Consider the following 15,570-nt stretch of genomic DNA (forward strand, 5'->3'; position numbering starts at 1 on the left):
AATCCAAAAAGTGTTATGTTCACAGCTGAGAAAAGTCTGCAGACCATGATGAATATTTTCAGTGTTGGAGATATTCACCATGGCTCTATTACTCTGCAGTTTACAAGCTAGAGAACCAGTCAAATTATACAATATACCTGAAGAAAAAAAAATAGTTGGCTGAGTTTTAGGAGCAGAAATAATGAAAGGATTTAAAAAAAATAAATTAAATTAGTCAAAAACAAGTAAAATGGGATGTACATTTGCACATTCCCTCACTTGAAGTCAAGCTAGTGTGCCAAGACACGTTACTGTAAATGTGCACCATGCTACCAGATTTCCATACAGACACAGCAGTCAAACATAGAGGACTAAAAGAGGCAAATAATTCATTTTGTTGTCTATTCTGATCAATCAACATAATAAATCTAGCTCTCAGACTGGCCCTAATGAAGATTAGGTAGCTAAAATTGTTTTGCTGAGGCAAACAGGGCTGGGAAATGAAACAAACTGTAATATGAATCAGAGCCCATTGCAGAGTTAATGTACTTAATACTTTCTCAGCTGAAGCCACCAGAAACCCTAGAAGGTGTCAGTAGATACAGGAAAAGTAGGATGTTCAGAAGCTTGAAGAGCCTGGATTTATGAAAAAAATTTTGCAGTAGACAGGGAAACTTACATTAACCAAGAGAAAAAAAATAAATAAATCTCATTTCATGCTGAAATGTGTCTTGGTCTTATTACAATCTCTACGTCCCTGAATAAAGTTCTACAGTAGGCAGAATTCTAGTTTCTGCTGTGAGTTGATGCCTCAGTCTGTGACCTTGGGCTAATCACTTGACCTTCCTCTGAAACTGTCAAGCCAGCTGGAAAATTGCGTGAAAACATTCCTCACTGGAAATCAGATTCTGTACCTAGGATGAGATTTTCTTCAGAAAATAAATAAATAAGTATATGAACCACAGGAAGAAAATAAATTGTTATTTATCCTGAACTCTGAGTTAGAAGGCCAAACCAATAATGATATGATGTTTGACCCATAAATACCAGGATACTGTGTAAGGCTGTCCGTGTAAATAAATAGTTACTCTGTTAGCAAAGTTTATTCACAGACTCACAGAATCACCAAGGTTGGAAAAGACCTACAAGATCATCCAACCATCCACCCATCATCATGTCCTTCAACACAACATCCATCCTTGAACACCTCTAGTGTCAGTGACTCCCCCATCACCCTGGGCAGCCCATTCCACTGCCTGACCCCTCTTTCTAAGAAGTAGTATTTCCTAACTTCCAGCCTGAACCTCCCCTGATGCAGCTTGAAGCCATTCCCTCTAGTCCCATCACCAGTAACATGATAGATGCCAACCCCAAACTCACTACAACTTCCCTTCAGGTAGTTAGAGAGAGCAATAACATCTCCTCTGAGCCTCCTCTTCTCCAGACTGAACAATCCCAGCTCCCTCAGCCCCACTTCATAAGGCCTGTGCTCCAGACCCCTCATCAGCTCTGTTGCTCTTTGAACAAGCTCCAGGGTCTCTTACTGTGAGGGGCCCAAAACTGGACACAGTACCAGATGAGTCCTCGCCAGTGCTAAGTACAGACAGACGATCACTTCCCTGTTCCTGCTGGCAACACTGTTTCTGATGCAAGCCAGGATGCCATTGGCCTTCTTGGCCATCTGGGCACAATGCTGGCTCATGTTCAGCCAGGCATCAATCAATACCCCCAGGTCCATTTCCATTTCCTCTACACAGTCTTCCAGCCACTCTGCCCCAAACCTGCAGTGCTGCCTGAGGTTGTAGCTAAAGTGCAGGACCGGGCATTTGATCTTGTTGAACTTCATCTTATTGGCTTCATCTATATATAAGTTTTAAAGGAGTTTGGTGTTGTCAGTTTAATCAGAATTTATGAAATGAGTTTTCTCAGTGCTTGGAACAACCTTGCAGAATGAAGTTGAATAAAAGTATGTGATGCATAACAAGGTTCTAAACTCATTCACAACTCAAATGAGAATAAACAGTTTTCAATATTTACTGAAACTAGAACAAAACAAACAAACAAACAAACAAAAACCTCAAAAATCCTCTAATGTAATTATTAAATGTTTGGAAAATAACAACTAGTGTATGCAAGATTATCTACTCTTCATTAGTTCATTAGTTACTGACAGCTGCATATTTAGCTGACAAAAGCAGAATTTAAAATACTCTGCTCCAGATATGCTCTGAGACACTACTGTTGTAATTTGTAAATGGAGAATTTGATTTTATTATGCATATGTTGTTTGAGATGTCTGCAGATACAACAAAGGAGTATAAATATAGCCATAAAAAGCAAGTCATGTTTCAAATATCTATAGAAGACAAAAAATAAAAAACGAAAAATAAAATAAAGGACTATTCTAGCATTAAAAATTTTTGCTCTTTTATTTTGCTTCCTTTACCTGTCACATTTTTCTCTCCTTTTATAGTAATAAAAAGTGAAAACACTGGAATTTGCTGCAAAGGAAAAATAAAAGTATTGTTTTGAAAATACTCCCAAAACAGAGACAGTAATTTTTATGTTGTTGGCATGAACTGAAACAAATCATTTCAGCTCAGATCCCCTTTAATTTCTGATAATATGGTTTTCCCAGATCCTTTATAACAGTGTGTATGCAGACATTTGACCAGATTATATTTCTTTTGAACTTGAGCAGTTAGGTCACTGGGATCTACCTTAGAAATGTGGGAAGTTTGTCTCTAGGGTCAGAAAAAAACATTGAAAGTATTTTGCTGCTGATGAAATTATCATCACTGAATATTTGCTCTGGATTTACAGAATAGTTTAAGGCAAAATACATCAAGTTTCATCAGCATCATACCTGAGAGAAATATTTGAGAATCCAACTTTTACAACAGACAAATTATGACACAGATACCACAAATAGATGATCAAAGTCAAACACTGAAATGCATCTGGCTAAAAATCTTTGAAAATGTAGATTGAATTGATGGAATACAGTTTGATGAAATTCAGGTGCTACCTTAGGTTCAAGGTGAATATGGCCATTCATCCACTATCTTTCATTTGAGTGTTGGTTGACAATAGAAATGCTTTATTCAGTGTTTGACCAAACACCCCTGTACTCCCAGCTAACTGAGAAGGGGCTTCTCTTTAGCTCAAGAAATCTGCATATGAGTAGGATTCCACTTCCACTTTCCCTGAAGTTAATGTATTCTGTCACAGGGTGAGAAGGACCACATCTGCAGGCAAAAGAAAAAAAAAAAAAAAAAAAAAAAAAGATTTTCAGGATCTTATCTGAGAAATTTCACAGGGCTGCGCTGAGGTGTGAACATTGAACATTCAACAGTTTCTCGACCAGTTTGGTTTACAGTTTCAATATTAACCTTATTCCAGACCGTTTGCTGAACTAATATATAATATGAAACATTGGCCACTCTTACAGAAATGTGCTCATATACTGACCATAACAGTCTAATATTTAAAAAGACTTTGCCACCCTCAATAACAAACTCTTACTTTCAACAATAAATCTGTATGTTTGTCTCTTAACAAGTCCATAACTAGTTATTAAATACGAATAAAGTAGTTCAAATTGCATACCTTTTTACTACCTTTATTTGCTAGTTGTGCAGATGATCCTGCTCTGATTACACAAAGCAGACAAACCTCATCTAGTCAGCATTCTGATTCTATTCTTCAAGCACATACATATTTCAAAGAATATGGAAAACTCTTGCATTTATTCTTTATTTACTTATTTTGCTAAAGGAAACACAATTCAGTTTCAACTTTACTTAATGGAAGAGTTAATATTTTAAAAAGATGACTTTGGTTACAAGGTAGAAGTTATTTACAACTTGCCTTTCCCTCTCTACAATATAAAATAGAGCTGCATATAGTACTGAGAAGAAAAAAGTCTTCATTGTACTCACAGAATTTTACCAACAAAATACTGAGTCTTAACATAAAAGTTGATTTGGTACCACTGAAAGCCACTGAATATCATATTTGTGTGCCCCCAGTGGCGCAGTGGTTTAAGCTGCTGCCTGCGGCACTGGAGGGCCCGGGTTCGAATCCCCCCTGTGGCGCAGGGGTAGAAGTGCCACTTCGCTACACAGAGGGCTCGAAACCTGGGAGTTGGACTCGATGATCTCTAAGGTCCCTTCCAACTCGCACGATACTATGATATGATATTATTTCCTCCTTTCCTACACATTAAAAACTGTGATCATACATTGATCAACCTTTCTATAACAGATATATTTGCAGCAGCCAAATAAAAGTAACTCTGATCCCAATTGACCAAAACCAATTCCAACTGATTAGATTCCTCAAGGTATCTAACAGCCATCATATGCATGACCTTTAAGAAATAAAATGCTCTTTGGGACTTCTTAGCAGTTGTTGCTGTCCTAACTTCCCACACTTCACTGTGTATGTGTTGAGAAGCTATATATCCATCCAGTCCACTATAACTACTGTGATGTGAGAAAAATAAAATAAAATCTTTACAAATATACATAAAAATAAATGACAGAAATGGCTCCTCTGCAGCTGTTGCGACCACAGCTGTGCTTCTGGTTGTCACTGCAGGGACCCAAATAGTTGAAACTTGATGTCATGGCTGTATGATTTTTGGTTACTGGCATTCCACATCTTAACATCATGTAGTGCACTTGGAGTTAAAGTGTTAATGCTCCAGTTCCAGGTACCTGTCTGGAAGAGAAGAACTACATTCCCCAGGGGGACTTTGAAGTCAGAGAAGAGATAAAACTCCAGTACCTGATTGGGCTTTTCTCTTCATCTCTCTTCTCCTTCACCTTTCCTTGCTGCTGCCCATCCCGACTGATGCTGCGCATCACTTCAGTATTACTGTAAGGCCTACAGCTTTCAGATACTCTCTCATTATATTTGATTTATTAGCTTCAGGTCTAATTATATTGTATTATAGTGTGTTATCTTGCATTCCGATACCATATTTCCGATACCATCGTGTGCCTCCGGTGGCGCAGCGGTAAAATTCCCGTTTGCAACACCAGGGGGCCCGGGTTCGAATCCCCCCCTGTGGAGCAGGGGGTAGAAGTGCCGCTCTGCTACACAGAGGGCTCGAATCCCGGGAGTTGGACTCGATGATCTCTAAGGTCCCTTCCAACTCGCACGATACTATGATACTATGATATGATGATACTATGATATTTAGTAAATTAGTTTGTTTCTCCTCAGATCGTTGCCTCTGATTTTAATTATTTTGGGGTCCCCTGTTTCCCTTTTCAGGAGGTGTGGATTTTCTGAAATCCCTCCATTCTACTAGTCATGAAACTGAGACAAACCAGTCTGTAAACAGTTGACATGTGAGCACTAATTCTTTTTTTCTAATTCTCCCTCAGTTAACTTCATCACAGTATGCAATCTCCTTTCACCCTGACCTGACCTTAGGAAGCATCTGCTTTTTGAACCTAACTTGTTTCCTAACTCTTTTTCTGACCCTGTTGCACATATACAAGACTGCTGCTCACTGACTAGGTCGGGTTACAAGGTATCAGGGTCACCAGAAGATCCACCATTTTCTCATAGAATCATAGAACTGCTCAGGTTGGAAAAGACCTTAAAAATCATCAAGAACAACTGGAATCTAAGCACACTACCCTAACTAACAGCCCTCCACTAAAAGTTGCACTCTACGACTTCCTGAAGGGAGGCTGTGATGAGGAGGGGTTTGGCCTCTTCTCCCAGGCAACAAACAGGACCCAAGGAAATGGTCACAAGTTGTGCCAGAGGAGCCTATTCCAGTGCTTAACAACCCTTTCTGTAAAGAAGTCTTTACTGATAAACCTAAACTTCCCCAGATGCAACTTGAGGCCATTTCCTCACATCCTACCACCTGTCACCAGTGAGAAGAGACCAGCCCTGCTCTCACTGCAATCACCATTTAGGTAGTTGAAGAGAGCAATAAGGTCTCCCCTCAGCCTCCTCTTCTTCCAACTAAAAAGCCCCAGTTCCTTCAGGTGCTCCTCATAAGGTATATTCTTCAAACCCTTCATAAGTCTTGTTGCCTTTCTTTGAGATGCTAGAGTAGATTCAATGTCCTTTCTGTACTAAGATACACAAAATTAAACACAGTGATCATTCCTGACCCTTTCTTTCACCAGACCCTGTGCAGTTTAATCTGTGTGACTTGTAAGCTGGGTATTTCTTACAAAGAGATGAGGTCTGATTTTAAAAAAAAAAAAAAGAAAAAAAAAAAAAAAAGTGAATATAATCACAGCTAATGAGCTTCAAGAGATTAAGCTTTTCATGCTCAGGCAATGAGAGCAACCATGGTTACAGAAATAATATCATTCAATGTAATTACTTAGGAGAATACTTTAGCTCCTTAGATCAGTCCCTAAGTTCTCCACAAGTATTTCTTATTCCATTTCATATTTCTTATTCCATTCCATATTTCTTATTCCGTACTTGCAAGTCATGATTTGTGATCTGCTTCAGCAAGGTGTTTAAACCTGTACATAATGTCGGAAAGGTAAATCATCTCAATGAATTTGAATCAGAATTTGCACCCGTCTAAATTCAGCTTGCAGAATCAGACATATAAGTGTTATTCTTGAGACAAGCAGTTTAAAGAACTCTTGGTAAAAGTAAACTGACATGAGAGAGTTAAATAAGTGCAATTAGTCCTGCTATAATAAAGTAGAAAAGATAGCTTAGTCTCCAACTATCAGATAGTAAAGCATCCTCATTGTTAGAGTGGCCATTCCTACCATTCTACTTAACAAGTAATGAACATCAGATAGGTTTTCATTGTTCAAAACCTAGGTCATGGAGCTGTCTGCACTGAGTTTTGGTTTACGACCGTAAAAAACAACACAGATAGGATGGACACATTGCACTTTCGTTTCACTGCAGATGACTGTAGCTATCAACAAATCATTTGGAAAAGACCAGCTGAGTGAGGATACCAACTGAAGATGAACAGAAGTAAGGCTTGAATTATTGATAACAGAACGAAATAGCTTGAGATTCAGAAGCCATCCTTATCAGTGGAAAATAAGAACCTTCAAATTGTCAGGTCATTCTACACTCCATGTTCCTCAGTTTCTGGCTGATGATGAAGTAAGGGGAACTCTCCCTAAGCAATATTTTCAGCAGTCCCAGAACCTATTTCCATCTGGCAGCAATGACCTAGTGTTCATCATTCCAGTTTTATTCCAATTTTATCACCTCTCAGGTGAGTTAGAGCAAAGCTACCCTCATTGACTGGTGGCCTTTAGTGCACATCAAAGCACTGATTCAAGCACAGTGAGAAAGGCAACACACAATCCCTTTGTTTCTTTGACACTAAGAAATTTTCTGCATTAAAATGTATATTGGTGCCAACTTCCATGAACTTGGTCTAATATTGCAGAATGCTCTCCCAGGGAAAAGAAGGACCTCACAGACTTTCCCTCAAAGTGCAAGCTGCACTCTGCTTCCTTGACCTCAAACTTATTATTCCTCTGTATATCTTTCAAATGAAAGAACACCACTTGGCTCATTTTCCCTAGAGGGAAAGACAAGGCCATACAAGTCAGATGTCAGCCCTAATGTTTAATTCAGTACACAGTTTCATTACAGACTGCACAGTTACTAATAAGTCTAGTCTTTAGCACTTCAAAAAAGCTGTTTTTAAGAATAACAACATTTATAAGCCTGTTGGTGATTCAAAAAGTCCAAGAAATAAACTAAACGGAAGTGAGATAACAGAAGTCCCATGATCCCAATATCAGTTTAACATCTACTGAGAAGTTTATTTGTTTTCAGATTATGTCAAGGCATCAATTGTCTATTTGGCACCAATTCTACAGTAAGCTTTTCTTTTCACTCTATGAATGGATGTGATACTCTATTAGTACAGGGAACTCAACAGAAGGAGCCATACAGTACTACCCATGCATTTAAAAACAACGTACTTCATCGGATGTCAAAGGATCTTTCCAACTACCAGACAGGATCTGATCACAAATAGCCATATTGCAATTGCACCAAATAGAAATAAATCTATAGCAACACCATTATCAATACATTCATTTTGAATTTACATTGCAGTCTCTGAGTGTGGAGTTTAGTTCTGCTTGTTCTCAACTTTAGTTTACTTGCAGTGATGAAAATCACAACAGGAATTTTATATGGACAGGATCACTGAAAGAAAGGTATGTTTCAAACATTTAAATGTTTTCAATTACAGGCTTTATTTCTCAATTTATTGTGATAAGATTGATTTTAAATGAGGAAACATAATTAATTGAAAATAAAAAAAAAAACACCTGACAGTTAAATCACTTCCAGTTTATCCCACAGAAATTGAAGGTTGTTTTTTTTTCTTCTTTCTTTTTTTATTTACTTGCTTTTCTGTGTATTGTTTCCCGATAATCACACTGAAAGGAAGAGGAAGGACACATTAGACCTTTCAGATATGAATGATGAATTCATCTTTTCATTTTGAAGTCTATTCTCATTTATGGCAACTATGAAAACCCTAATGACACTAACCTCAGTTCTGCATCTGCTTTGAGAAAATTGTTGTCTTTTCAGGACATCATCTAAAATCAGGATCAGCAGAGTTATGAAGTGCTAGAAGCTTCATTAAAAAAAAAGAAGATAACAGGACACAATCATGATTTTTATACCGCAATTTTCACAAATAAAATTTACATTTGAACTTTGTTAAAAACTTATTCCTTTCAGCCAGCAAGTGTCAGCAGTATTTGTGATGGTGTTTTCATGGGACAGACTTACTGCGCTGAACAATTGACTCATTTAAAGAAGTATCCAGAAGTTCCCTTGTTATAAAAGTTACAAATCATGGCAATTATTCATTGCTTGCTTCTAATACCTTCATGGCACACAATATAAATTTGTTCAAAAAAAAATTTAATACCCTTCTTCACCCCTTTCCCTTCACTGAGAAGGTGACATGATTGTGGTTAAGGGTCATAGGCCTGAGGTTTTTGAAAGTCAATGTGTTCTTACCAGAAGTAATGCAGGAAATTAGAGATATACCTAGGCAATCTATAAAATGTTAATATTTCAGCACCAAATAACACCATTCTGAGTCATTCAGATTTTTCAGAGGGGCACGATCTCCAAAACACCTTCTCCCAGAAAAGCTTTGTGTTCATTTTGGAAAGTGAATGAGTACCATCACAGCAGCTGTAAAACTCTGGGTCATCTCTGGTGGTGCAGGCTTTTTGTTTTTGCTTTTTTTGTTGTTGTCGCGAGGGATATGGACTCTTATTCATCATTGTTAAAAATGCATAACTAACGGTAATTACTATGTTGAAAATAAGGGTTTTATAGCTAAGAACTTGCTCTATCAAAAACTGCTATTGTGCTCTTTATGTCTTTCTATGGAAACAAATAGGAGACATCATTTTTGAAGCAACTGATGTAGTTTCACAAGTAACAGAGGCTTCGAGATTGTCTGTGACTATAACACTCATTCTTCACGTAGCTAAATGGGAGCATGACATAAACTACTTATCAGGGACACTCAGTTAAAAAAGAAGGAATAAAACTGTTGTCCTGAGCCACAGACATCTGATTTCAACATATGAAAACTTTCTCCAGTCACTTCTTGAGAGAAAATGAGTTCAATCCAGTAATGTAGTGCATGCAAATTTAATGATTCGAGGAAAAAAAAAAAAAATTAAAAAGAAAAAAAAGTCTCAATGCAAAATTAATATGTTTAAAAGTTCCACAAAACTTCACATTTACATATTAGTAATATTTCTTATTTTAGATTTAATTTTGTTTGGCTACCATGAATTATTGAAATAAACTTGGCATAAATTTATTTATACAAATATAGTTGATATATAATGGTCTGATCCAATGACACTGAGGGTACTAGCAAATCATCCTTTCATTTCAGTGATGTAGAATCAGAATTCTGGTGAGTAAAAGAAAAAAACACTATCTATTAAATATGGATGTACTGCAGAGTAATTACAAGTTCCTGTAAATGATCTGATAATTATACCAAGTAACTCCAAAAATAGTTTCACTTGCAGTTTCAGATCCCATGATAAATCCCAGCATCAAAAGACAGAAGTAATCAAGAATATATCCCTTACATTCATAATACCGATTGCTTTGTCCTTAAACTTGCACTATGTATTTATGTTGTCACTAGAACTGAGCAGATACTGAAAACAAATTTCCAAGAATATCCCTTCACAATTTACTAAAGCATATTCTACCATGCTTATGTCCCTTTTGATGTTCTATATTTATCAACTTAAGTAATAAAGTTAATACAAAATCTTTAATCATTGGCTGTTGCCACAATTTCTTGCATTCTTACATTAATGTCTTTGACGGTAATAACAGATATGTGTTCTAGAAGTGAGTTTAATTCTGAAGGCAATAAATATTTGAATACGCTAATAGAGAAAATAGTATTAGACTATTTACATAGTTACTGAAACCTCTGAGGTACTTCTGAAAATGAGTTGTCTTCTGGGTTTACAGAAAACACACAAGCTGAACCTCTACTACTAAACTTTGTCTTAATCACCAGCACAGGATGACCACACCCAAACTACTTTTGGAGAGAGACTCCAGACTGAGTTAATTACAGAACTGTGTTTGGATGCATTTTAGAACTCTTTCTGTCTCAGGGCAAAATGCTTAAATAATTTAATCATTTAACTGTTGAAACCTTTGAATAATTCACCAGTATAAACAAGAATGTTCCAGTAGCTGGAGTCATGTCCTGGCATTGTTTAATTCTCCAGAACTAATGTAGGCTTAAGGTTCACAAACATATACTGACAGATGACAAAAGAACTTTATTATGAATTTCCATAGTCTCACAGGAATGCATAAAATGCATTTTTAAATAGATAGAAATGCAGAATTAATATGCTAGCACTTCACAAAATAAAAAAGAAATTAGAAGGAAGATAAAGAACTCACCTTAAACATTCACATACCATATCATACCGGCCACTATACAGATGGAAAAATGAACATCTCCTAAGATACATGAATTCTCAATTATCTGATAATTGCTTTATTTGGCTGCATAGAAGTTACAGCTCTACTTATAAGAATAGTAGCAGATATCACAGATTTTATATCTGATGTTGGATTGCAGCTTCACCAATTATTTTAGAAAATAGGGAAACCAGAGGGAAAATACTATAAGTCCTATTAAATATCTATCTATCGCTCCTATCCTTCACTCTGGAAATGCATAGAGAGCAGATTACTTTCTTTTCCAGAAGTTATCATAGATGTATCTCATTTCAGCATGAAAAAAAAAAGCACTGTAATGAAAAGATACATTTTGGACACATGTGGGTGTGCGCCTGTGGTTTATGGGTCAGTTCAGCCTGCTTCCATGACTTACAGGGCAGGGGGACCCATGGACACACATGCTGGGAAAGGGAGAGGATAGGAAAGAGTAGGGAGATGGGCTTAAAAACAAAACAGTAGCGACAATTTGAGGAGGAAAGCTAATATAGCAAATAAGATATCAGAATGCAAGCTAACATGATTTAATTTATTTGATTTATTAGCTTCAATTCCAACTATAAGTGTCCAAAACTGAAGGCCTTACTCTAATGCTGAAGGTGAGATGGTTAGAGAACACACACACGCAGAGACAAGCAGAAAAGGGAAAAGGACCATCTCATGACCTGCAAAGAGTTTTATCTTCCCCTCTGAATGGAAAACAGAAACAGTAGTAAAAAGTCCTCTGGGCTATGTAGTTTTCCTTCTCTTCTGAGACAGGTATATCCAGAAATGGAGCATTAACTTTTTCACTCCCAGTGCACTATGCGATGTTATGATGTGGAATACTGACAACAAAAAAATCATAAAACCATGACAGTGTGTCAGGAGCAATGAGAATGGCAGCAACGGGTTTTTACTCATTCACATCATTTGCTCTGACCTTCCCATCTCTGAGGGACTGCTGGCAATTACTGCTCGATCGCTATATTCAGCAGTGTATATGCTATGACCTACTTACTGATATATTGCTGTACTATATATGAGAAGATAAACTCTTCTCACCTCATGTGTTTCTGAACATTTCAGGGGACAACTACTCAGAGCTACAGCTCGCACACACATTACTAATCACTGAAATCCTTTGTGAAAACTCCTGAGGAAAGTAAAACAAAAAAGCTCACAAAGTATTATGACAGATAACTACGTAAGTTATTCAGTTTCTCAGAAATTCCTGACAAATGATGTTACACAGTTCCTAGATAATCTACAACAGTCTAAAGTTCTGCTGCACACACGCAGAAGGAATTTCTTGACAGTAACATCAGGACATTTCCTATGGCAACGACGCTCTCAAAATTCATATCAACATAGGCAAGGACCTAAACACATTGGTTGGTATACTATAATGACAAACAACCGTAAGTTACTTTTTACAGAGAACTTTATTTTCTCTGCAAAGCAACCAACAGCAGTCAGACAACGCCTAACTTTTTGTTAATTTGCTTTCTGAGCAATAGCTGGCCTCAATTCCTGATTTCTCCAAGCTCAAAACTCAGAGATGTAGAAAGTATAAATAATATGCCAACATGGGATACAAATAATCCTAAGAAAAGATCTTCATCTTTACCCCACAGACTTTAACACAGAAGCTTAAAATTACAATACGCTTCAGTTTTCCTTCAGCTTTGCATATCCTTCTGAGCTCTAAGTGAAGCATAACATACAGAAATGTTCAGCTAGCTCTTGAATCCTCTTTTATACTCCCTTAGTCTATTTGTTAACATGAACAACAAACTGCACCCATGCCAAGGTTAATGCAATCACCATTTTTTCTATTCAATTTCCTCACTTTTATTTCCAGACCTGCTACCTGAAACCACAAGAAAGAAGGCTCATTTAAAAGCAAAGTCCTCTGCTACAGAAAGAGAGGGCAAATCCAAATGCAGCAGCCATAGACACAGAAACAAAGAAAAAGGTCTGCTAACCCTGAGAAAACCCCCAAGGTAAACAAGGATCCTCAGAAAGGTAACTTTGACTCCATTGCCAACCCTTAAATGAGATCCCGAAAGGGGTGGACCTTGGTTCCACTCCTTCTTGCCGCTCAGACACATTGCATGCACCTGAGCTCCACTGGGTTTGCCCTGCCTTCCCAGGAGGTGCTCTAACATTGGTTCAAGCCATGACTTCACAATTCTGCTATAAATGCTTTACATGAGACTTCATCTACGACTTTTAATAGAACAGCTTTACAAAATGTTGAGTAATATGGACCTGTTATACATATATGCATATACATATTTGCTCTTTGTTAATAATAATCTTTGAAGTTAATTCAAATGTTCAAATTGTTTGCAATATAAGTAAATAAAAATAATGCACTTTTATGGATTATTTTTTTTTTATATATTATCAGCATAATAAAACTACCATTAAAAAAATAAATAAAAATGAAATGGTGATTTTAAACCTTCCCTTGTTGTAAGGCAGACTTGGAAAATGGAGAGATAATAGCAACTTTGTGAAAAACAGATAGATTTGTAGGCTGGATTAGGGTCATTTTACTTCAGGGTTTCATAATACAGCTAGTGATTTGATGGAGATAAATATTTTTACATGCAATTCATCTGACATATCTTAATCATCCACTTTAGGATATATAAAACCATACCAAACATAAACATTGCTGTCTTGATCCATAAAGGCAGCATAACTATCTAACATTAAATTTATGTGATTAAATGTACATAGCTAAAAGAAGCAAAAAGATCCTACCTTAAAGGATTACTTTGTGGATGATAACTGCCTCAACAAGATGATAAAATATTCCATGTCATGGAAACTACTCTTTAGGAATTTACAGAGTTTATCATCTTCATTTTTCAAACTATAAAAATGTTGGGGATTTTTGTTGTATTTTGTTTCTTTTTGTTTGTTAGTTTTGTTTATTTGTTTGGTTTTTGTACAATGTTCATTTCTAGCACTTCCTGTAGAAATTTCAGCCTCATTGTATTTTAAATTAAGATATTTATTGTCTAAGCCCAGAGAAGTGTATGAAGATGCGGATCCTGATTCCTTATTTAAATTTTTCCTGGTAAAGATAATTTTTCCAAATGAGAAAATGTACATTAAATATTTCTTTTATTTGTCTGCTGAAGAACTGAAATACTACTGGCTGACAAGTCATTTGCTATTCAAGAATGAGCTAATTTATCAAACTGTGAAAGGTCATTATACTAGCAGAAAATTTATATATATATATGTGTGTGTGTGTGTGTGTGTATATATGTATATATATATGTATATAGAGGAAGATGGAATATGGAATCTGAAAAATCCTACCAGGTATGGTACAGAACTTTTTTGCTTTTATTGTTTTCAAAACTTATTAGCATTTTCATGCAGCATTTATTCTAATACAGTTGGCAGTGATCCACCTTTAAACAATATATTAATGGTAATGTACACTGCAATGTTGGCAATATAAGACTTGATATTATTTTTACAATGCCTTCATTAGGTTACCTTATGCATTGACATCAGTACAGAAATCAAAAGAAGTAAAGTAATGTTGATTGGCTGCTTTATATGACTGTCATGCTGTACTTATGCATAGGAACACTAATGTCAGTGCCAAAGCCACATGGCATATAATATCAATATTGATGTTCCTGTGATCCTTGTTTCTTTCTCGTTTTGCAAATCGCATGTTCAGAAAAAAAAAATAAAATACTATTTACAGTGAAGTCATAATGACTAAAAAGAAAATAATAATGATGAGAAGATAAGTAACACAGCTGTAACCATAGCAACACTGTAGAGTGAATAATTCAAAGCAAATAATATACTTGATGAAGTTAAGCTCCTTGTGCTGTGGTGAAATGACTGCCAGAAGATTGCTATTTTCTCTTCAAATGTACATCTAACTCAGAAGTACCTGGCACATATATGAATATTTTGTATGTGACCCTCAATACATTAAAAATAGATTCCTTTGGTAGCTACAGCTGGAGACTAGTCTTTATTTCTTATCCTGTAGACCAGCTGATCGTCAATTCCCAGAAATGTATTTCAAGTTCCATTTAAGTCTAATTTCTTTAGTTGAACTGGATAAATAAGGAAGAGGGACTGAATGGTTCTGTGTTTATGATAAATTATTTTTGCTTACAGGATTGAATAATGAGCCATAGAGTCATAGGCTCCCATTTCAGGGAAGAATTCGCCTTTCATATTCAGTTTCATATAGACAAGAAAGGTGTGGTCTTGTTATTTCCTGACTATGCCAATGAATATTTCAACATCTCTGGATCCAAAACCAAATGTGAGTTGCATTGGGAATGGTGTGGTCAAAAATCCACTGAATGTTGTTGCCTTGGCATGCATGATTAAGAGCCCATAAGCTTCTACAGCTAACAACACACAAGGAACAGTAAAGGCAGTATCAAATGCAGCTGTCTTTAAGTTCTCAGCTCAGGCAGGTATTCATTTACAGGTGGATCATCTCAGTTAGTGGGATTTTCAGCACTAGTTCACTGCAAAGTCCTCATTCATACCTGTGGAATTTAGTCAGGAGGCTTAAACATTCTATTA

At 36.5% G+C, this 15,570-nt stretch overlaps 1 long non-coding RNA gene across 1 annotated transcript; it reads right to left on the reverse strand.

The window, feature by feature from the left end:
* Nucleotides 1–2,542: 2,542 nt before the first annotated feature.
* LOC140250656 (uncharacterized) lies at nt 2,543–12,996 on the reverse strand. The gene is made up of 3 exons (XR_011903228.1): nt 12,969–12,996; nt 8,515–8,602; nt 2,543–3,227 (listed from the first exon to the last, which is right to left on the reverse strand). It is a non-coding gene; the product is annotated as an uncharacterized lncRNA (long non-coding RNA).
* Nucleotides 12,997–15,570: the final 2,574 nt, after the last annotated feature.

Source organism: Excalfactoria chinensis, chromosome 3, assembly GCF_039878825.1.
Source record: "Excalfactoria chinensis isolate bCotChi1 chromosome 3, bCotChi1.hap2, whole genome shotgun sequence".
Classification (NCBI taxonomy): Eukaryota; Metazoa; Chordata; class Aves; order Galliformes; family Phasianidae; genus Excalfactoria; species Excalfactoria chinensis.